The following is a 23,847-nucleotide window of genomic DNA, read 5'->3' as shown; positions in this document are numbered from 1 at the left end:
CACACACACACACACACACACACACACGCGCCCGGCGTGAGTTTTAAGCCACCAGGTCTGGGACACGAACCGCGGTCGCCTACGTGGGAGTCCAGCGACATAGCCATTACGCTAACTGCTGGTCCCTATAACCCCAATTTAAATATTGAAAATTGTTGGAGACTTCTATGGACATTTTTTACATGAAGATATTACAAAATATAAATGAATTATTATATTTTTTAATAATAAATACATAAATTACTTCAAATATAATTATAAACATTGGCTAAATAAATGATCGTTAACATGTTTGAGTGCTTGGTAATAACACTTTGTAAACCAAAGATACCCTTGCTTAAGATTATTTGATGTTAAAATTGTATCAAATTTCAAGGAAACAATAATTTTATATTATTTAGACATGTGTAGGATATGCTGGGGAGGAAATACTATAGATTTTAAGTGGTTACAAAGCCGTAATACATTATTGAACATGTACATTATATGCAAACACACATGCACACACATTTTTATGTTTTAATAAAATGTGAAACATTCAAAGCAAAATAATAGGCGACTAAATAACAATGAATGTGAAGAACATTTGCCAGAATGGTAAAAATGGATCAATACTAGGAAATTTCATAACAAAATTAATCCTATTCTTTAGTAAGCTAAGTGAGGAAAACACTGCCTTAACTGAATTATAGCTATCAGAAGTTAAGATAATATAGTTGATTATAATATAATTGAAATAGTCCACTAGAGTTAAAGCAAGACAAAGATATATACCAGTTTTGTTTTGTTTTGATATTGTAGAAGTTCTAGCCAAAAGATTGCATAATGATTGATAGTTATATGCATATATATTTGAGAAGAGAGATGGTTTTAATTTTATTATATTATATATTGAGTTTTCAGCTTGTGATATCTGGCTAAATTTATTAAAATTATTAGAGTTAATCTTAGTATTTAAATAATATTATTTTTCAAAACACAAAAGCAGAGAATCTAAATTTTATATATTTCACAAATATCCAATTCAAAAATGTTATGGGAAAAATAGCTTTTGTAGTAGCAGAATGATACTAGTTGGACTTCTAAAGGTTTTATAAATTAACATATAAGACAATCTTCTGATTTAGACCAATATTTGTTTTTATCATGATTTATTAAAAAATTAGCTGTTCTTACAGATGAGTATTCTCTCATTGTATTTCCACATCTCTGGTAGTAGAGCTTTTATTCTCTAATGAAGTTAAACTTTTTTTTTTCATTTTCTAATGATTGATTGATAAATTCCATTTAGTAATACGTGTTTTCATATCTTTTGTCCATTTTTTTATCTGAATTCTTTATTACTCTGGGTTTTAAGGGTTCTTTACATATTCCAGATATAAATTATTTGATAATCATGTGTCTTACAAAAGTTTTCTCCCACTCTAAACATTTCACAAAGGGTCCTGCAAACAACCCCTGCAGATACCATGGGGAGATTGTACACAAAAATATAGTACTCCATATAGTATTCCATGCAGTACTTCATATAGTTGAATGTTGTTTTTAGAAATAACCCTATAGTGGGACCAGCAGGTGGCATGGTGGTTAACATGGCTGACCACAGTTTGAGTACCGAATCTGGTGACTTGATTTCCCACTTTCCCTCTGCTCACTCTCTCTCTTTCTTTCTCTCTGTCTGTCTCTCTCTGGTCAAATTCAATAAATGAATGAATAAATTGAATAAATAATTCTTTTAAAAAAAAAGAAGTAACACTATAGAATTTTTCTCCATTTTCGTCTCTTATAATACTAGAACTATTTGGTCATAATTTGTAAACTTAATATATATTTCTTGCTTAAATATTTCTTTACTATTTCATGTTTTTCTTTTGTCTGATATATTCTCTTTACTTGTCTCCTGTCCATTATTTTTCAAGGGTTAATGTTGCAACATTATAAATACATACTAACATTTATATTACCCTAACTTTCAATATAGAAAATAAAATTATATTATTGAAATTCTATAAAATATGAATATATTTTAACATAACTATTTATTAATACCTAGTGTGTGCTGAGATTATTTTTACTTTTCTTAATTATTTTAATTGTGAAACTACTAATAGTATACTTCACCTTTTAAAAGACTTTTAAACACTTACGTGGTCACAGAGCTGATTTGAAGTGTAAGCAAGTTAATATCAAATATTTTTAACTAGGACTTGTTTATAGAACTTGTTATATTATAATTAATACATATTACTTATATTAAATTATATTATATATTAATTATGATAATATATATTTAGTTATATATGTTATTACTATTATATATGGAATTTGTTTTCAGTGTTTATCAGCAATAATTTAATATGGTAATGCCACTGAAAATAAACCAACCAACAAAGATACATTAAGAATAGCAACATCAGATTTCTAACTTACATCTCAGCTAGGTGAATGTAACTTTAGATCCATTTTTTTTCAGAATGAATTTAGGCATTAATGTATATAAAGCCCTGAGTTATGTTACTTTAATCATGTTGTGAGCTATGAAGTCGCTTATGTAACATAGGGCCTATGATTATTTTCTTCATACTCAGCAGATGTTAATTGACATTTTAAAAAAAATTTCCCTATTCTAGAGATTTGATAATTAATCTAAGATGTTAAAGTAGCAGAAAGAAAAGACGATCTCTCCTTTGACTTGGTAATACAGGGTTTTATTGTAGAGTATAAAATTTCATAACATGATCTGAATATATTGTAGCCTGCTGATTAATTAGGGAATGAGATTTGTATCATGTGAACTGCTATTAGTAAAAATGCAATTGAAATCAGTAATTAATACTACCATCTGGAACTAGCCCCAATTACCATGAAACAAAAGCAGCCGCGCATTGAACAGCTGCTGTGTTTGAGTGAATTTGTTCTTTGTCCTAACAAAGGATGCAACATTTTTAAAGAAAACACAGAGTCCTGTGTTGGTGACCTGGAGTGAGAAGAATATAAAGACATGAAACGTGGGCAAAAACCTAGAGACAGGATTTCTTCAGTAATGTTAAGTTTTTAGCTACCAATTTTTCTTAAAATTTCTGCAGTACAAAATTATTTCATCAATTTAAAATTTGCTATGACCGATGGTAATTTTACCACTGAGGCAGTCATTTTTATGAAATAGATTTTTGTAAAAAATATAGCCTTCATAATTTAACAGAATTTACATATGTGCATCTGAATGTTTTACATACTGGTTTAATTTGCCTGAGAGGAGAAAAATTCGATAATTTAAAAATTATCTTTAAAAGCAAACTGCACAATTCATAAAAAAAAAAAAAAAAAAAAAAACATTTCTTAGGTCTTTTGTTCTATACAGTCAGGTTGTTTTCCAGGTCAAGAAAGTTTTCTTTTGTTACATATATTTTATTGTTTTTTTAAAAATTCTTCCTTTGCTTTATTGCACTAAAATTTACAGATGCCAAGATTCATATCACAACTGATAAGAACCTCTGTAGCATAGATTAATCTCTTTTGAGTTTAAATGCCATTTTGATTTATGCTATATTATTTTTCCCTTGTTCTTTTCCTAACTCAATCAGCTCATTTCATTTAAGCCTGTTGTTCTTGTGTCCAACCTATCCTTTCCTGATTTAAAGAGTCCTTGATAAGGTTTTCATCGCTAAACATGCAATGAGATGCTGTTGAAATTTTTAAAATAAATATGTGTCAATAAAGTTATATATTTTATCATGCTATTTTGATGCATTATTTTTTAAAATTTGGTAGTCTTTTTGAGTTAACTTTGTAATATTTTTCTTTTGTTATTCCGTGATTTGAAAAATGTTTCACAAACATTGTTTATTTCAAAATGGTGCTTGTGGATTCTTATTTCCTATATTTCCTTAGATACTATTAAAATTTTATTCTTAGATTTTCAAGCTTTATCTTGGTGTTATAAATTTACACATTTAGTGAAGACTATCTTTTGGAGGTTTTTGTTTTTGCTATAGGACACGTGCGCTCGCCAAACAGACAGAGACAGAGAGACAGAAAGCGCGAAATCACCCCCTCAAGGGGTGATCCCTTCTCCTCCATTCTCCTCTTGGGATCTTGGGCATGCACGCACACACGTCTGGCGTGAGTTTTAAGCCACCGGGTCCGGGACGCGAACTGCTGTCGACTACATGGGAATCCAGCAACATAGCCATTACGCTAACTTCTGGTCCCAAGATTATCTTTTGAAAGCACATATTCATTTTATTTCTGGAGTGTCTCTAATGAGAGAGAGAATATCAATACAGAAGTGGGAGTATAAAAATATTTAAAGAAACTATGGCTCTACATTAACTGTGTTGAAAAACATTGATCTACACATCCAGGAACCTCGATGACCTCAAAGTAAGGATGAACACAAAGACATCCACACCTGGACAAATCTTGGAAATTGTTATGATCACAGGAGAGCCATTTCCTTGCTTTTCCTTCATTTCTTCTGGTAAATTAGACAGCCTGGAGTCAAGTATTGCTTTCTTAGACTTGCTAGCCTCTTCTTCATTGCTTACTACCAAAATCTCCTTTGTGTTCAAGGACACTACCGGGCTTGTTTCTGCTCTCTGTTCTAATGAAGTGAGCTCTTTTGGAGAGGTTTGGAGCTCTTTGACCTATTATCTACTCTCTCTGGGTAAACTCTTTGAGTTACTGGCTAGATCTCGGTAGAGACAAGGGCTCTTCCCTCTTTTTACAAAATGAGTCTCAGGTGTCCCACTTGTCTCTGGCCTTTTGGGCTAGTTTTGCTTGGAGATGAACCCACTAGCAAGCTGTGGCAGGGACAACTCTAGCCTGAAAGTACTTTGTCTGCTATGTCTTGGGTACAGCTGCTGCCTACAGGGAGTCCAGTCAAAGGAAAGGGTCTCCAGACTCACCTGGAATTAAACTGACTAACATGGAGTTGTGGAAAATAAGAAAACCTGTGCCTCTTCTCCTTTCAGAGAAGCACCATAGTCCAGAGGACATCTGTGGAGAGGGACCTCCAGTTTGACTGCACCACCCTCAGCAGAGCTGCATTCTGTTGAGCTGGAGCTGTGGTCAGAGGCAAGTTATGGGCTCCAGGGCTACTAACCTTTTCTCTCCAAAGATTGAGTAGATTTTTTTTGGTTAAAAAAAAAAAAAAATATATATATATATATATATATATATATGTACATATAATCTGACTGTCATGGGGAGTTCGTTCCTAGTCCTAAAACCACCATTCAAAAGTGGATCTGCCTTGGTGCTTATGAAAAGTGGTTGGTGGTGCTTTTGTATTACCCTTTCAGAGAAGTCCCCAGAGACTGTTTTTAACCTCACCTCTCCTCTTAGATCTTGACAACTTCCAGTTACAGAAGGTATTAGACAAAATTAGAATTCAAAGGATTGCATGTTAAGGACCCTGGGGGTATCATGGGTTTGTTTACTTACTGTGATAATTGCTTCTTTAAATTATAAAAGATAAACTAACATGAGCATGAACCTCATTCATAAAAGAAATTGGATTCTAAATGAAATTTAGAACTCACTAGCTGCCTTTCTCTTTCCATCAGTATTTACCCTCTCAGCCTATCCTTATAGGGATTCATCACCACTCGGGGGAAGCATTTAAACTGTTAAAGCTTTAATACAGCTGAGTTATAGCAGTATCCTGCTTCTCTCTTCCACTTTCCCTTTTTCAAATATGTTTGTTAAGTTTTATCTTTGTTACCTCTTAACTATAAATATATTTTCATAATCAACTTTCCAATCTACATCTTCATGCTTTACACTAGACAATAAGCACTGCTATTGTAGACCAAAAGTGGCTGAATATATGCAATTTCCCATCATTCTGTGTAGATGAATGATAAAGCTAAAAATAAAATGAAATAAATGATATTTATAATTATGATTATTTGTCACATCAGTAGTAATATCTCTTGTCACTAAGTTTAAAGAAATTGTATGTCAGAGTTAGAAGTATACACAGTCATAACATTTGTTTGACCAAATTACATTCTCTCACTTTTGTCATTATTTTATAGATTTATTTTTAACCTGGGTTTATAACTGCCTTTTTAAAATTCTTAGTAACTTATCAAAAGAATATCTCATTCCATTGCCTTTCGAATATTATGATTGTCTCCAAAATCATTCTGAATTTCTTTTCTTGAAAGATGTAATATACTTTTATTCAATCCTTTTATGTCTGAAACTGTATTGATTATTGAGTGATAATTTGGTTTGATGTGATTCTATCTTGAAAATTACCCTCTTTTGAAATTGAGATAATACTTCCATCCCTTTTAAAAATGAGTACTGCCAATGTTGTCTATTTCTCACTATTTTGAAGGTAACTTCTTTTTTTCCTTCCTGGTCAGATATTTTGGGAGATTCTTTGTCTTGGGCATTCTAAGTAACTCAGTGATTATTGTTACTTATTGTTGAGTATATCCTCCGCATAAAACCTTTCATTTTTTCAGCTCTTAACATAGCTTTCATTTAAAAGTTTGTGTTTCATTACGTGTTCTCCATTCTCTCTTCCTGCCACTCCTATAAAGTGTTTATTGCTAATCTTGAACCAGTTGTTTTGCTTTCATTGAATTTTTGCTGGCTTGTTTTTTACATTTTTTTGTTATTTTATTCTAATATTCAGAAATTAATGTAATTCAGTTTAATGTAACAAGTAAAAGTGCTAAAGGAACACTTACTACAACTTAAAAATTGAGTTCTAAATTTAAACAGACTACCAAAGGTAAATACAGACCATGCTCACACACACACACACACACATATAGAAGGCAACTTGTAAAATGAACAAAAATAATTAAGGCAAAAGCAAATAAAAATAAATGAATTTTAATAATTAAACTGTAAATTTTATGCAGAAATGGATAAAATACTAATATCCCAGAAATGACAATTTTAGCACATATTATGCAATATGGTAAAGTGGAGAAATACAGCCATAAGTTAAAAATTAATTATGAAAATATATAAATTTAATACATTGTTTTATTTCAATAAAAATGTGTATTATGTATATATATATATACATATGTATATCTAAAAATATATTGATATATTGTCATATTAAAACTTTTATGGGGAAAACAAGAGATGTGGTGGTTAAGGCACTGGACTCTCATATGGCTGACCAAGGTTTGAATCTCAGACCCAGCTGCTTGAAAATTAAACTGGGCATATGTGTGCGTATGCCCAAACTCTTGGGAAGAGAATGGATGAGAAGGGGTTGTGGCATGGTCATTCTTTTTTTAGGGTGAGTTATCACTTCCCCTCTCTCTGTCTCTCTTTGGCAAATGCACATGCCCTATAGTAAAAACCTGAAAAAAATGGCTACAAAATAATTATGCTAATGAAAATATTTATATGAATGTTTAAGCATAATCTTAATATTATTGTCTATAAATCTTGAATATTTAATGGATTACATATGAAATCTATATAAACTTAAAGCAGACAAATTTGTAAATATACATGGTGTACATAAATGTATAAGATCCATGTCCACATCAAGATTAAAATTTTATCTGGAATGTCTTTTTTCCCCCCAAACTAGAAATAGATATTAACTGTTATTAATTATAAAGAACGGAAATATAGATATTTAAAAATTGTTTGAATTTGCTTTTGTGTTTTTCCAATTGAAAGGCTTAAACCTTCATATGATATGTTTGGATTAAATTAACAGATACTTATAAAAGTTGAGTTTTCTAAGGATTGAAACCACGTCTTAATTTATGTCTGCTACGTTTATATCATTCTCGGTCACATTTTTCAAGCAAACTGGTCCTGAGTCAATATGTTATTTGCCTAGTGTATCTTGTTTTTGTTATATTACAAAGGAGAACTTAGGAAGACATATGTAATTAAGCAAGTTTCCATTAATAGATACTAAACTGTTACAGAGAAAGAAATTCTAAATTGAGTTCTAAATTTAAACAGACTACCAAAGGTAAATACAGACCATGCTCACACACACACACACACACATATAGAAGGCAACTTGTAAAATGAACAAAAATAATTAAGGCAAAAGCAAATAAAAATAAATGAATTTTAATAATTAAACTGTAAATTTTATGCAGAAATGGATAAAATACTAATATCCCAGAAATGACAATTTTAGCACATATTATGCAATATGGTAAAGTGGAGAAATACAGCCATAAGTTAAAAATTAATTATGAAAATATATAAATTTAATACATTGTTTTATTTCAATAAAAATGTGTATTATGTATATATATATATACATATGTATATCTAAAAATATATTGATATATTGTCATATTAAAACTTTTATGGGGAAAACAAGAGATGTGGTGGTTAAGGCACTGGACTCTCATATGGCTGACCAAGGTTTGAATCTCAGACCCAGCTGCTTGAAAATTAAACTGGGCATATGTGTGCGTATGCCCAAACTCTTGGGAAGAGAATGGATGAGAAGGGGTTGTGGCATGGTCATTCTTTTTTTAGGGTGAGTTATCACTTCCCCTCTCTCTGTCTCTCTTTGGCAAATGCACATGCCCTATAGTAAAAACCTGAAAAAAATGGCTACAAAATAATTATGCTAATGAAAATATTTATATGAATGTTTAAGCATAATCTTAATATTATTGTCTATAAATCTTGAATATTTAATGGATTACATATGAAATCTATATAAACTTAAAGCAGACAAATTTGTAAATATACATGGTGTACATAAATGTATAAGATCCATGTCCACATCAAGATTAAAATTTTATCTGGAATGTCTTTTTTCCCCCCAAACTAGAAATAGATATTAACTGTTATTAATTATAAAGAACAGAAATATAGATATTTAAAAATTGTTTGAATTTGCTTTTGTGTTTTTCCAATTGAAAGGCTTAAACCTTCATATGATATGTTTGGATTAAATTAACAGATACTTATAAAAGTTGAGTTTTCTAAGGATTGAAACCACGTCTTAATTTATGTCTGCTACGTTTATATCATTCTCGGTCACATTTTTCAAGCAAACTGGTCCTGAGTCAATATGTTATTTGCCTAGTGTATCTTGTTTTTGTTATATTACAAAGGAGAACTTAGGAAGACATATGTAATTAAGCAAGTTTCCATTAATAGATACTAAACTGTTACAGAGAAAGAAATTCTACCAGTTTTCTTTCTAAGGTATGTATAGCTATACTTCAAGTGTAGTGGATTATTGTAGAAGCAAAGCTTTATAATTGATATTGAGCACATAAACTTTACAAGAAGCCTTCTCTCAAAGGCATTTTGTCGTAAAGTCTACTTTACTGGACTGGGCATGTGTTTTCTAGTCAGAAAAGAGCATTGATCCACATGGGGACAAAGATCTTAATTCATTCTTTTCTGCAGGTTTTCACCAAGCTGAGCCAAACAAACATAGAAAATTGGATGACTTTAATTTCAGTGTACTAGTATTATGCAAGTTATAACGATCAGACACACTATGGAAATTCAAACCTTCCCACAGTTCTAACCTTCTGTCTATAAGAACTGTCGGCAGTATCCTGTGATTGAAATTGGATCCTTTTCTGTTGTATAAAACTACACCTGATTTCAGTGAGTTAAATACCTAAAATTGAATATCATCACCTACCCGACTCCATTCTGCCCACTTAGAGAGATGGCAACCTGGGTGTGACTCTGCAAACTGAAAGCTGCACACAGGGGCCGGAGCGTTGGCAGTTTTATTTAAATGCAGAAGACATAAATATCATATCACATTTTAAAAAGAGCTTTTTGGAGTCCTATTCTTCTGTCTCGTTTCATAAATTCCCAAAGACAGTGAAAGACAATGCGGGTGAGCTTAATTATTATCTGCTTCTGCTTGAGCATGCTGTGAGAAAAGATTAAGGAGAGGGGGAGGAGGAAGAGATAAAATATCCATGACACAAATTAGTATTTAGCATACATTTTGAAATCATCTGTTTCTGCCAGCTTCAGTGCTTCTCGCTTTCAACATAGAGCAACCAAAACTCTTCATTTTTCGTTCAATTATGTTACTGTCTACATTTAAAGCACATTTCCTCCTAGGTTTCTGATATTTCCCAATGTTCTACAAGATATAATTCTGCATAGAAAGAATTAAACTTGACTAGGTTAAAACATACAGAATCCTGCATTCAGGGCTAAAACATACACTTGGTACCATCTCATCATTGTCCTTTAAGCTTGGAAAATTTTCAGCTTGGTGCCTAGCAAGAAAATCAAAACTATTATATCATAGACTGCCTAATTAAATCAAAGTATATTTATACAATATGGTAACATATTTATTTCAATTCTTGTAGAAATAACTTGGTGGAGGCATTTCATTTAGTGCAGAAATCTAAGAGGTTTTCAATTTATTGTAAGTTGAAAATTACATAGATTCGTTTCAATCAATAGAAAACATATTTGAAATTAACCAACTCTTTGTTATGAAATCACTGCTAAGCAGTTGCTAAAGGGCAGGTATGGCACTTTCCATGAGCAGTGGTCAAACTCACACCTCTTCTCATCACCTGCCATTCATATTTGCCTCTGAACATTCTCCCTGAAATTGCTTGAGAGGAATGTTTTCCTCCATGGTCTGAAAAATCTTTGTCCTTGTATTTGCACATCTCGCATGGGTGTCATAATCTCAAAGCTTCATAAGGCTGGCAAAAATCTCAGGCTTAGAGGGTAACTCCAGGAGCCCAAATTTTGATTGTGCAAAGTCTGAGCAACTCACAGTTACTTTAGGTCTGGATTAAGTTATTCAGCCTGAAGAAATAATTAGCACTGAAAAAATGTCTAAGGTTCTAACAATCCATGCATATGTCTTTTCCAAGGGTGCATACGTTGAGAAGATGAAGTTTCTGCAAAATCAGAAAGTAGATGAAATTATATTTTCTTCTTCTGTATCTTCTTCATCTGTTTTGTTCTATAACATATACCCTCTAAAACTCTTTACCCAGTGACCAGCATACTGATGCAGGGTCTGACTCAGGCCGTTGAGGAAACACTGAAGTACCAAGTACAAAGCAGAATTCATGGGTCTTAATTCCATGGTATGGCTGATTCTTATTCCACTGTCACCCTGGAAACAACTCAGCAACAACGAAGAGTTTCCAGTCTACCCCTTTTGTTCAGGAAACTAATTATCCACAGTGATGCTTTATTTATTTATTTATTTATTTTTTTAAGTTTTTGCCAGAGAGTGCATTTGCTTGCTGGGAAGACAAAAAGAAACAGAGAAGAAAAGTGAGAAATCACCCCCAAGGGTCAGGGGTTGGCCACACCACAATTCTTTTTTCCTCCATTCACCTCCTGGGATTTTGGGTACACATGCGTGAGTGCCCCTGGTGTGAGTATCAAGTCAGGACTCAAGCTGTGGTCAGCCATGTGGGATTCCAGTACCTTAATCACCAAGCCCCCTACAGGCTTTAATACTGTTCTTAAGAGCTATGTAAAACCTCATCCAAGCTACCCAATTTACCCTGCTGCTATTACCCAGGAATAAACCAACAACAAGAAACAAAAGGACATCTAGACCTTTCCCAGGGGTTGGCTTGTTCTTTAGCCTGGGCCCTTGTAACAAACAGGACAAGGTCACCAACAGAGTACCCTGGCAGAGCCTCCCAAACATGTTTCTTAGAGGAACTACCTGTAGACATCCACAATGTCTAGAAGAGAGTAAAACCAGTATCCTTCTGTTTCACTGAAAGAGCAGCTCTACAAATATTAATATATGTATTGCTCATTTGACCTAAAGGACAGTCATTCTTTTCTGTTTATTTATTTATTCATTTTTTGAGAGGTTTTTGCTATAGTGCCTGTGCACTCGCCAGAAAGACAGAGAGAGATAGAGAGACAGAAAGCGAGAAATCACCCCCCAGGGGTGATGGTCACGCCACAATCCCTTCTCCTCTATTCTCTTCTCGGGATCTTGGGGACGCATGCACACGCACCCAGTGTGAATTTAAGCCACTGGGTCTAGGACTCAAACTGCAGTTGACTACCTGGGAGTCCAGTGACATAGCCATTATGCCAACTGCTGATCCCATCTTTCCTGTTTATTTTCTACAGCCCAACCTCTGCCCACGTCTCGTAAATTAAAGGCGAATCTCCTCACACTGTTGACCACATACCTACACATCAACTCTATTTTATATTTCTGTTGTTAATACTGAGCACATGGTGAAAACTCAAGTGACTTTTTTCTTGTTTAGAAATTTTTGCCTTAGGGCACCTGTGCTCATGGGGGAAAGAGAGAGGGAGATAGAGACAGTGAGAGGGAAGGTGAGAAATCACCCCTTGGGGAGGATGGCCATGCTACAGTCTTTTCTCCTCCATTCTCCTCCCAGTATCTTGGGCATCCATGCACATGTGCCTGGCATGATTTTCAAGCAGCCTGAACCAGGACTTGAACTGTGTTTGGCCATGTAGGAGTCCAGGGACATAACTGCTACACAATTTGTTGGTCCCATGACTTTTAAGTGAATAAATACTTAAAATTAGTGAAAACACATAATTCTCTCTCTTTCCACTGACACGAACCATAAAGGCCCTTTAATGCATATTTTCTATTTGATAGAAAGGATTTTTGCAGTTAAAAGTATAGGAAGCCATTGTGGAAGGATGGAGAGTTCTAAACTATGGGTAATCTTAGAGAAAGATGACTGTAACTTTAAAAACCCATAGAATATTATGAAAAATGTAGGCTCGTTATGAGATTTTCACCTAGTAATGCAGGTGACTACAGTGGGAAATTATTCTACTATACAGAGTAAATTTTTATAGAAAAATTAATATTATGAGAGGAAACCTAAGAGGCATGGAATAAAATAGAATCAGGATTAACAACTCTTCATAGGAAGTCCAGTTGAGAATGGAGTAATAAAAGGGAAACAATCATCGATGGCATAATGAAAGAGTATTTCCCTGAGAAAAAAATTCATTCACTTCTCAAAATCAAGAGGGCTTATTTTGTCTAGGGAGAGTTGAAAAGATAAAGGATACAGATATCCTAGTAAAATACTTAATTTTAAGAATGATGAGAGAATCAGACAAGTTTCTAATTAGAGAAAATAAATTGTCCACAAAAGGAAGAAAATTAAATTAGCATCAAATTAGTTGACTTTGATAAAAATAGTTATTTACCTCATAATTTTGCAAAAGCTGAATTATTTCATGACTGGTAAACACAAAGTCCTATATGAGTTTTATATTTATTACTATTATTATCAACATACAGTAATTTCTACAGTAGAGTAAAATAATTTTTGTACTACTATAAATTACAAAACTATACATTTATAATTGGTTAAAGTGTTCTTCACATTCTTGAGAAAAAAGGACAGTTTCAGACAAATTTAAAACAAACATGCTTTCAGAAGAGTAGGTGCTTGTGAAATAAGCCTCTGAAATCTGCCAAATTTAAAATTAAACCTGGAAAAATAGTCAAAGACCAGGGCTGACATAACAAAATAAGAGCACTGACGTGGAGTGATGAGTATATTCTGATGTCAGATATAGAAAACATTGAAAATAGTATTTTCAAGTATAATGAGATTGTTATAGAAATGGTCTTCAACTTTTATAGTAAATATCATATTTAAATTGGCAATTGCTTGGAGCTAAAAGTCTGGATATGTTTAATAAAGTAGAATTATGGATATAGGAAAAAGGTGGCATAAAAATTTGCTTAAGGTCTCATAATGGGATAGAATGTTGGGTTACACTATTACATATTTCCAGATTTTTATAGTTGCATTCATGTTTAATTACATTTTGCCATAAATAAAAATCACAAGTAGTAAAATAGAAAATAGAAATAGTAAAAAAGAAAAATTATGCAGCTATTTAACAACTAAGTCAAAGTAAGAAAAAAATGGAAACAAAAAGTAAATAACAAAAAAACGCATAAAACATGTCATTAATAAGACCTATTCCAAAAACATTACAAATAGAAATTTTGGAAACAAAATGGGAACATTTATAATGTAGTGAAGTATACCATGTTGAGATATAATTCTCTCTTCTTTATTTTTAATTTGCTGGAGGGTACATGCACTCACTGGAGAGAGAAAAAGAATGGTAGAAAAGTACCCCATAGGGTGGGTGATCACAACACAACCCTTCCTTCTCCATTTTCCCCTCCTTTGAGGACTTTGGACACACACACACACACACACACACCCTCTGTGTTTTTAGAGCAACTGGTGAGGACTCGAACTGCAGTTAGCCATGTGGGCTTCACCATCACACTATGATCTGACCCAGGATATCTTATAATTTATGTACCAAAGACAAAAATGCAAAATATTATCATGATTATATTTATGTCACTGGTTTTGGATACCGAATGAAATAGATTTTATTTTTATATTTATTTTATTGAGGTATAATTATAGTACACTAAACTATATAAAAAGAGTACAAGTTATCAGTTTTGTTCATGTCTGTAAAACCAGTACCACAAACAAGATAAAAATGTTCACTTTATTTTAAGATGTAAATCATAATACCCTAACCATAAAATTTCCCTGACAAGTTATGTGTATAGTTTTTATCCTCCCAAAGGCTCATGGGCATATTAGTTTCCTAGGTTTGCCACAGGCTGACTGGCTTAAAATACATATTTATGTTTTCACAATATCAAAAACTTTAAGTCCAGGATAAAGATGTAGCAAGAAATGGCTTCTCCTGAGACCACTGCTTGATCAATGTGTCACCTTCTCCCTGTGGTCCTCCCTCTGCATCTTATTAAGACACCTGTCCTATTGTATTACAGCACAGTCAAATGACCTTATTTTAACCTAATTCCTTCCTTATAAAGACTCTCTCCAATTACAGGCACATTATGAGATACTGGATTAGGTTAGGGCTCCAGCATGAATACAGTTTAGCAAGTAACAATGGTGATTCCCAGATTCCCTGACTCATCTGGTGGTGACTTTATTTCTCTCAGTTTTTGCTAATCTCATTAACTAACAACTGCTAATACTTAATCACTCTTTTATTCCTACCATGCATTTAGTGCTTCCAAAAATATTTTGTTTAACCCAAAGTTATTATATATATGTGGATCTTTTTTCATTACTATTATTTGTTATTATTTTTTTGGAGAGGTATTTTTTTTTCTTTTTTTTTTTCTTTTGCTATAGGGCATGTGCGCTCACCAGAGAGACAGAAAGAGAGAAATCACCCCCCCAGGGGGCATGGCCACACAACAATCCCTTCTCCTCCATTCTCCTCTCGGGATCTTGGGCACACACGCACACGTGCCCAGAGTGAGTTTAAGCTGCTGGGTCCAGGACTCTAACCACGGTTGACTACATGGCATTCCAGTGACATAGGCATTATGCTAACTGCTGGTCCCATTATTATTTATTATCTTTATACATTCCATCTTTATACATCATTTAGTTTGTAAAGAGATTTTACCCAACATAATACGTACCACACAGCAGACGAGTTGATACTACTATACACATTATCACCAACAGGCAACAAAGCATATCTGTGTAACACAAATGCCTTTCTTCTCCATATTTTCCCAAATTTCCCTTTCTGCACTCTTCCCCTCTCCCATTCTCCTTCCACTTTGTCTCATGTCCATAATAATTTTTAATATTTTTATGTTCTCCAATCATTTAGTCTCTACCATAGAGTGTAGATAGTTGGTATATGTTAAGTGGAGACATACAATGTCTCTGTTTCATAGCCTGACTTGCTTCACTCAGCAATAGATCTTCTATGTTCGCCTACTTTCTATCAAATGCCAGGATCTTTTTTTTTTTTTTTTTTAATGGCTGAGTAGTATTCCATAGAGTATATGTGCCACACTTTTTCCATCCACTTATCTGTTTGTGAACATTTGGGCTGGTTCCATGTCTTAGTGATTGTGAATAATGTTGCAGTAAACATTGATGTGCAAGTGCTTTTTCGAGTGAGCATTCTCCAGGGTAGATACCCAGAAGTAGGATTGCTGGTTCAAATGGTAATTCTATTTGTAGATCTTTGAGGAACCTCCATATTGTTCTCCACAGTGGCTGGACCAATTTACATTCCCACCAACAATGTATGAGAGTTCCCCTTTCACCATATCCCAACCAGCCCTTATCATTTTTTAAAAAAATCTTCGCCATTCTGACTGGGGCTAGGTGGTATCTCATTGTGGTTTTGATCTGCATCTCCCTTATAATGAAGGATGTTGAGCACTTTTTCAAATGCTTTTTGGCTGTTTGTATGTCTTCCTTAGAGAGTTGTTTATTCAGCTCATTTTCCCATCTATTAATTGGGTTAATCATTTTCTTCTGGGTAAGCTGCTTGTGTTCCCTGTGTATTCTGGTTTTCTGAGGCATAGTTAACAAAAATTCTCTTCCATTCCAAAGGTGGTCGATTTACACTATACATTGTGTCCTTTGCTGTGTAGAAACTCCTTAATCTGATGTAGTCATACCTGTCTATTTTGGAAATTATTGCCTGTGCTTTGGAGAGCTGGCTTAAGAAGTCTTTGCCTACCCCAATGTCTTCCAGAGTTTCCCTAGTGTTTTCCACCAGTAGTTTTATAGTTTGTGGTGTTAGGTTTAGCTCTTTGATCCACTTTGAGTTGATTGTTATTAATAATGACAGGGGTTCAAATTCATCTTTTTTAGCAGGTGGATACCTAGTTTTTCCAGCATTATTTGCTAAAGAGATTTTCCTTTTCCCATTGTAATGACTGGTACTCTTTGTCAAAGTTCAGTTGGCTGTATGTTTTGGGGTTTATTTCTGAGGTCTCTCTTAAAAGCAGAACATACTGGGATTTATACTTACAAAAAAACTTCTGTAATCTTGTTTCCCTTGACCACAATGTCCCATCTCCTTATTAGCAAGGGCAGTAGTATGAAGATGTGAGAGCTAAACTCATGCTGCATTGAAACATTTCTTAGTGATCATACAACTGAAGTCAAACTCTAAAGTCTTTAGAGTGTTCTCTCTCTCTTTCTCTCTTTGTCCTTAGACTGGGTCTTACAATGTTATGATTGACCTACCTCAATGTCCTGAGTAGCTGGAAACATGGAAATGCACCACCCTGCTGTTTTTGTAGTGAGCCAGGAATTGAATCCAGATCTTTCATGTGACCTTAGTCTGCCAAACAGCAATGTCCACCTGCTGTGCACCACTATGACTGGGATTCAAGCTCTTTAACTTTCCCAAGTGAAAAATGTACCTTCAAAACAGATACATATTTGTAATACAGCCAAGAATATCAGAAGAAGAAGTAGGAGAAGGAGCAGATGAAGAAGAAGAAGAGGAAAAAAAGAAGAAAAGAAAAGAAAAAGAAGGAAGAGGAGAAGAAAAGACCTTAAATATCAATTATTCATGACACATAATGGGAGAATCACAAAAACAGCTCATAGGCATGAATGTTTGTGCTTGTATGCCATCAAAGTCTCATGACTCATGACCTTCGATAACTGACACGTAAGTTGGTTCTAAGAACTGTGGGGTTGACAAACAACTCTTTCAGTATACCCCTGGTATTTGGACTGGACTCAAGGATATGAGAAAAATGGTGAGCAAATTATTAAAAATTGTTGAGGTGAGACCATCAGGTGGCATAGTGGTTATGTCACTGGACTTCCACATGGTCAACTGCAGTTCAACCCTGTGACTTGAAACTTAAGCCACGCATGTGTATGCGTGTATCCAAAATCCCAAGAGGAGAACGGAGGAGCAGGCGTTGAGACCTGGGCCTCACTCTTAGGGGTGATTTCTTGCTTTTTGTCTCTCTGGAGAAAATAAGTACTTTATAGCAAAAATCTCTCAAAAAATTGTTGAGTTAAAATATCAAGGAAACTATCATTGGAGGTTATAAATTAATAACCTGCTTTGTGCCTAATTGTTATCATTATTTTGTCCTCTGCAAAAATATGGGAGATGGAAAATACACAATGAACCTTCAGATGTGACTAATACAATCTCCAGCCAAAATATTGAAAGCTCCATATCCTTGATCTCAGCCATATATTAAAAGATATGAAAAGAGAAAGATGAGTGAAGTAAAGCAGAGGCCAGTCTGTATTAGAATTTAGAGGGGATATAGGCAGGCCTGGTCATATGGGATTGGAAAATAAAGCCCTTTCTCATCTTTCATCTCTCTCTAGCTAGCAAAAGACTCTCAAAATAATATATAGCCAGGGGGCAAAGACCCAATCAATGATGGGGCAGTAAGACCCTTTGTTAGGATCTCTGTCTGGCTAGAGGCAGTGCCTAATAGACACTTTCAGCCAAACAAAAGGACTTCAAAGGCTGTCCCTCAGCAGCCTGACACATCCAAAAGAGCACAGATCAAGACTAGAGAGAGAAGTTTGCCTGGAAAAGAATTGTGAGTTTGTCTTTTTTTCAAGTGGATTGAAACTGAATCAAATATGTTGAATTCTGCAGTGATTTCACGGAGCTGCAGAGGCTCCAGGCCCACTGGCATAGACTGAGAGACTCTGACGTCGCCCCAAATACATAAAGAATTGTAGGGCCCAGATTCTTCTGGGAAGACAGCAGTCTGGGGAATCTAGTCGGCTGCCAATATGGGGCACCACATAAGCTTATGGGGGAAGAAACAATGCTTCAGAGTGAATCCAAGAACCATGGAGATCACTGGATAGAAGAGCTATTTCAGGGGGGCAAAAAAAGGACTTAAAGTACACTTTCTCTTGGAAGGGGTAGTATGTCAACTTTTTCTCAGAAAGGTTTCAGAATTGATAAAGACCAGTGATTGCTTTGTGCTTCCCATTTTTCACCATCGCAAACATTCTTTTAACTGGGTTATCTGGAGTTATTGTTTTATTATTGTATGTGTAAGGTTTTTTGGAGGACTAATCTGTATTTTTAGTATAAAGTTCTTAAGACAACAAAATGTCTCTGGACCACACTCTGAACGACTTCTTTTAAAACTTCATTCCTAGTGGAAACCAGCAGTTAGTGTAATGGCTATGTTGCTGGACTCCCACGTAGTCGACTGCAGTTTGCGTCCCGGACCCGGTGGCTTAAAATTCACGCTGGGTGCGTGTGCGTGCGTGCCCAAGATCCCGAAAGGAGAATGGAGGAGAAGGGTTGGTGCATGACCATCCCCTCTGGGGGGTTCTGTCTCTATGTCTCTCTCTGTGTGGCGAGCGCACGTGCCCTATAGTGAAAACCTCTCCAAAAAAAAAAAACCAAAAACAAACTTCATTCCTAGTGAAATCACACTGATGATTTGAAATTTGCCACAGCATTTATACCACAAAGACTAGTGCTTTGGACCAGGATTTTGTCTCCCAAAGAGTTGGTTGTAAAATATTTATCAGGATACCTCTGTCTTTGGATGAAGAGTCACATCTTTACCTGATCAAATTTGACTTTTGAAGGTCTTCAGAGTGCACTTTTATATTGGAGAAAGTAAATAATGGAAGTCAAAGGGAGGTGATTGTAAATCGGTTGCATTGACAGCCATAATCAATGGCCTCTAGACTCCATGACTTCCCAATTCGAGTAGCTCTTACGATTTCAAGGTGGATTCTATTTTCTCACCTCATGAATCAGGTTTGGACTTGCTTTACAACAGAACAGTGTGTGATTGTCCATTGTCACTTCCAAACCTGACCTCTGGAGACTTATTCTCTTCTGTTTGTTGTCTCAGAGTCTGAGTTTGCTTTCATCTGGACCTTCTATGATGACAACCCTGCCATATTAGTCTGCAGTGGGCTAAAAGACCACAGACAGAGAGCACAGCTAAATCACCTCAACTGAGGCTATTCTAAAGTGCCATCAGATTACATCCATTTGGACAGGTCAGAAGTCTGAGTGAGCCTGGCCCTGACCAGAAAGTCTCATAGAGTTCTGAGTATTTACAGAGTAATAAAATGAAAATTCTGTGATTCATGAGCTAATCAATCCATAACACGAAAATTATAATTGTATTACAATTTTTCTATTTGGAAACAGAACTATTTTTGCAAGGACTTACAAGTGGCCCTGGAAACCATTATTTATATACACAAGGGTATATATACAAGGGGGAGTCTTCAAAATGTTCATGGACATGCATATTATGGAAAAACTATGCATGGACTTAAAATTTTTTTTCACTTCAAAGTAAACTCATACTTTAATTCCATTTTTTTCACAAAATTTTGAAGTCCCCATAAAAACACATAGAAGATTCTTTATATATGTTATTATATTGGTCTTCGCTCTACATACTTCAAAAAACAGTCCTGAGAAAATTTTAGTTTAAAGCGTTTCTAGATTTAACTGAAAAAAACCTATGGGGCAGAACCATTGAAAGTGATGTCTTATTTTGGACTATATACAACTATAGATGCATTCATTCACCCATCCTTAGATGTTCTATTCTAACTGAACAGTGATATTATTTCCATCAAAATCATATAAATACTTGTAACTGCAATTTTAAGTAAGCTGTTATTCTAGCTTTAAATGAGGGTAATGTCTTTATAGTAAGTAAAGTTTAAAAAAAAAAGCCACAGTCACCACCAACACAATTATTCTAATCCATAATTCCATGCATCTGGATATTTCATTTCAGTTCACAATTCAGAATTAGCTCTTCAGTTAGAGCATTTTCAGTATCTATTGCTAATTTTGCTCAATTTGGGTGAAACTGATCTTTTTATGAACACAGAAATTGGTATGAACCCCAATTTAATGTTCACTTTTCTGTAATGACTAGGTGTCTCTTTAAAATGATTTTCAGGAAAAAAAGAGATTGGTATGAACCCCGATTTAATGTTCACTTTTCTGTAATGACTAGGTTTAAATGTTATGAGAAACAAAGTCCAGTGACTAAATAGAACTAGTTTTCATGTGATTTATGCATTTTGTTTCTTGATTATTAAACTGCTATTTAACTTTTCCACCCACTCTTTTAGTAGCAAATGAGAGAAAATACAAATACCACATAAAGTTCAAATACTTAAATATGCCTTGGATATACTATGCAAAGAAAGCACTTTGAAATATGAAGATTTCATTCCTATTACTGAATAAATTAATAATTTCAAGCTACTTTTATAGTAATTTAGTAATATGTAAAGTAGCCTAGAGGTTAAGGGTCCATCTCACATGGCCAACTGTTGTATGAATCCCATCACTTAAGACTCGTAAAACATGCTGCAAGTGTGTGTATGCATGCCAAAATCCCAACAAGATGGAGAAATGGAGGAGAAGGCATTGAGGCATAACTCTTTCATTCTCTCTCTCTTTCTCTCTCTCTGTTTCTCTCTGGCAAGTGCACATATCATCAGGCAATTAAAAAATGTAAAAAGAATTGCTTTCCACTATGACATTTTATGTCTCAGTTTAATCTGTTTCTTGACAAATTTGAAATTTTATATTCCAAAATATCAGTTGACTTCATTATGATTAGAATAAGTAATCACTTTTTATTTACAAATTTGACTTGTGAAATAAAGAAGCTGTGGTTAAGCATAGCGCATAGGGAGCCAGGTCAGAGGTGGCCAGCAGTGATTTGAGTCCTGAAAAATATGCCTGGTACTTGTGGGTGTATGCACAGAGTCTGCACAAAAGAAAAGGGTGGAAGAGGAAGGATTGCAGAGTAACCACACCCCAACTGGAGTGCTTACTTTCTCTTTCTTCTTCTCTTTTTCTGTCTAACAAGTATGTATACCCTTTAGCAACTGAAGAAAAAAAATTTGAAAGTGTCTCATGGGGTCAGCAGGTGGCGTAATGGTTATGGTGTTGGATTCTCACATGGCTGACCAGAGTTCAAGTCTTAGACCCCATGACTTGAAACTCATGCAAGGTACATGTGTGTTTATGCCTGAAATCCTGAGAGAAGAATGGAGGAGAAAGGACTGAGGCATGGCCATCCTCCCTAGAGAGTGATTTCTCACTTTCTCTCTCCCTGTCTCTCTCTGTGTCTCTGGCAAGTGCAAGCACCCTATAGTACAAAAACAAAACACAACAAAATAAAAACCAACAAAAATCTCTCTCCAAATAAAAGAAATAAAAAGCATCTCATATTCAGTTTTTTTCAGAGAATGTTCTTAATGTAATATTATGTTCAAAATGTTTACAACAAACTAGAACCTAAACTTTAATTTTTTTTATTTTGCTCATTATTGTCTTTGAGCAAATTATTTAAATTCAAAAGCCTCACTTTTTATTTAATAAATGGAAATTAATAATAGTAATAATAACTGTATAGTAGAACCATTGTGGAGCATGAATGATGTATATGAATAGGAAAGAATATGGTAAGTTAGCTCTTTCCCAGAAATGAGCTCAAGACACAAAACAGACATTCTCTCCAAAAATCACTATTGAAACAAACAATGGAGAAAATTAAGAAAAAAAAATGATAAAAGTACATAAGATCTCTAGAAAATAAAGAGAATGATTTCTCTTCATTTGTTTACTTATTTTTTATTTCTAGAGAGGTATTTTTGCTGTAGAGCGCATGAGCTCACTGGAGAGACAGAGACAAAGAAGTGAGAAATCACCACCCCATTACGCCATCTGCTGGTCCCAAGAGAATAATTTCTAACCACACTCACATGTAACTGACATCTAAGTGCCAAAACAAGACAAAATAAACTCTCTTCAGACAAATCTGAAGAGGGTTTGTGAGTAGCTTCCCTTTACTCTTTCTTACGAGTTGCAGTTGAAACAGTAATAAAGACAGATGAATTCAGAGTGTGGGCATGCATAGACTGAACTCTCTCTGCTTGAATTGGAGGAACCATGGTTACATACAGAATTGAAAAAATAATTCAAGCCATGGGATATCCATTTCCAGCCCTTGGGAATTTTAGATAACACTAGTTCGATAAAATGAAGCCCAAAGCAGAGGATCATTTCCAAAGAGAGAATAAATCTCAGATGTTTTCAGAGTTTACATTTTTGCCCACTTTAAATTTCATTCTATGGGACCAAAAGTTAGCATAATGGCTATGTCGCTGGATTCCCACGTAGTCGACCGTGGTTCGAGTCCCGGACCCGGTGGCTTAAACTCACACCGGGCGTGTGTGCGTGAGTGCCCAAGATCCTGAGAGGAGAATGGAGGAGAAGGGATTGTGGTGTGGCCATCCCCCCTGGGGGGTGATTTCTCGCTTTCTACCTCTCTGTATCTCTCTGTCTGTCTGGCGAGTGCATGTGTCCTATAGCAAAAACCTCTCCTAAATAAATAAATAAATAAATAAATCTCATTCTATGGCTCATAGGGTAAGGTGATCAACAGGTAGGAAATCAATTAGAAGTCATCAGTTTGCCATCAAACAGGAGAAAGTTCTATGTGTTCTGAACATAGCTGCCCAAGCTTGGGAATATGAAAATTATAGTTTGACAATTACATCGGGTTGTCAGAAAAGTCATGACATATTTTTCCTATGCGAAAATGGTCATGATTTTTCTGACAACACTATATAAGCAAATAATGTGAAAACAATAAAATATAGTAAAATAAAGGTTACAGAAACAGAAATCAAGCAAAACAAATGAATTACATAAAGAAAAAAAGTAATTTGAATGAAACTCCTTCAATAAAGTTTATGGTAGATAAAAATAAAATGGTAATATATGACATTAACAGATTTCTAAAAATCAGATGACAGTACAACATAAAGATTCAAGCTCAGGATCAGAAGACAACTTTTAAAGATACAATAAATAAAATAATTAAGAATAAAAGTTGCTAAATGACAAGTAGAAAAGTGTCCCAAGGAATGTAGGTGGGGTCAGGAGTAGATGTGTCTGCTGCCAGCACAAGTCATGACTCCAGGAGAAAAAGTCAGAACAGGCTTCTCTCATAAATTCATCCCAGAAAATGTCTTGTCTTACTTTTTA

Source organism: Tupaia chinensis, unplaced genomic scaffold, assembly GCF_000334495.1.
Source record: "Tupaia chinensis unplaced genomic scaffold, TupChi_1.0 Scaffold000052_1, whole genome shotgun sequence".
NCBI classification, from domain to species: Eukaryota; Metazoa; Chordata; class Mammalia; order Scandentia; family Tupaiidae; genus Tupaia; species Tupaia belangeri.
Note: the sequence above shows the minus strand (reverse complement) of the source record.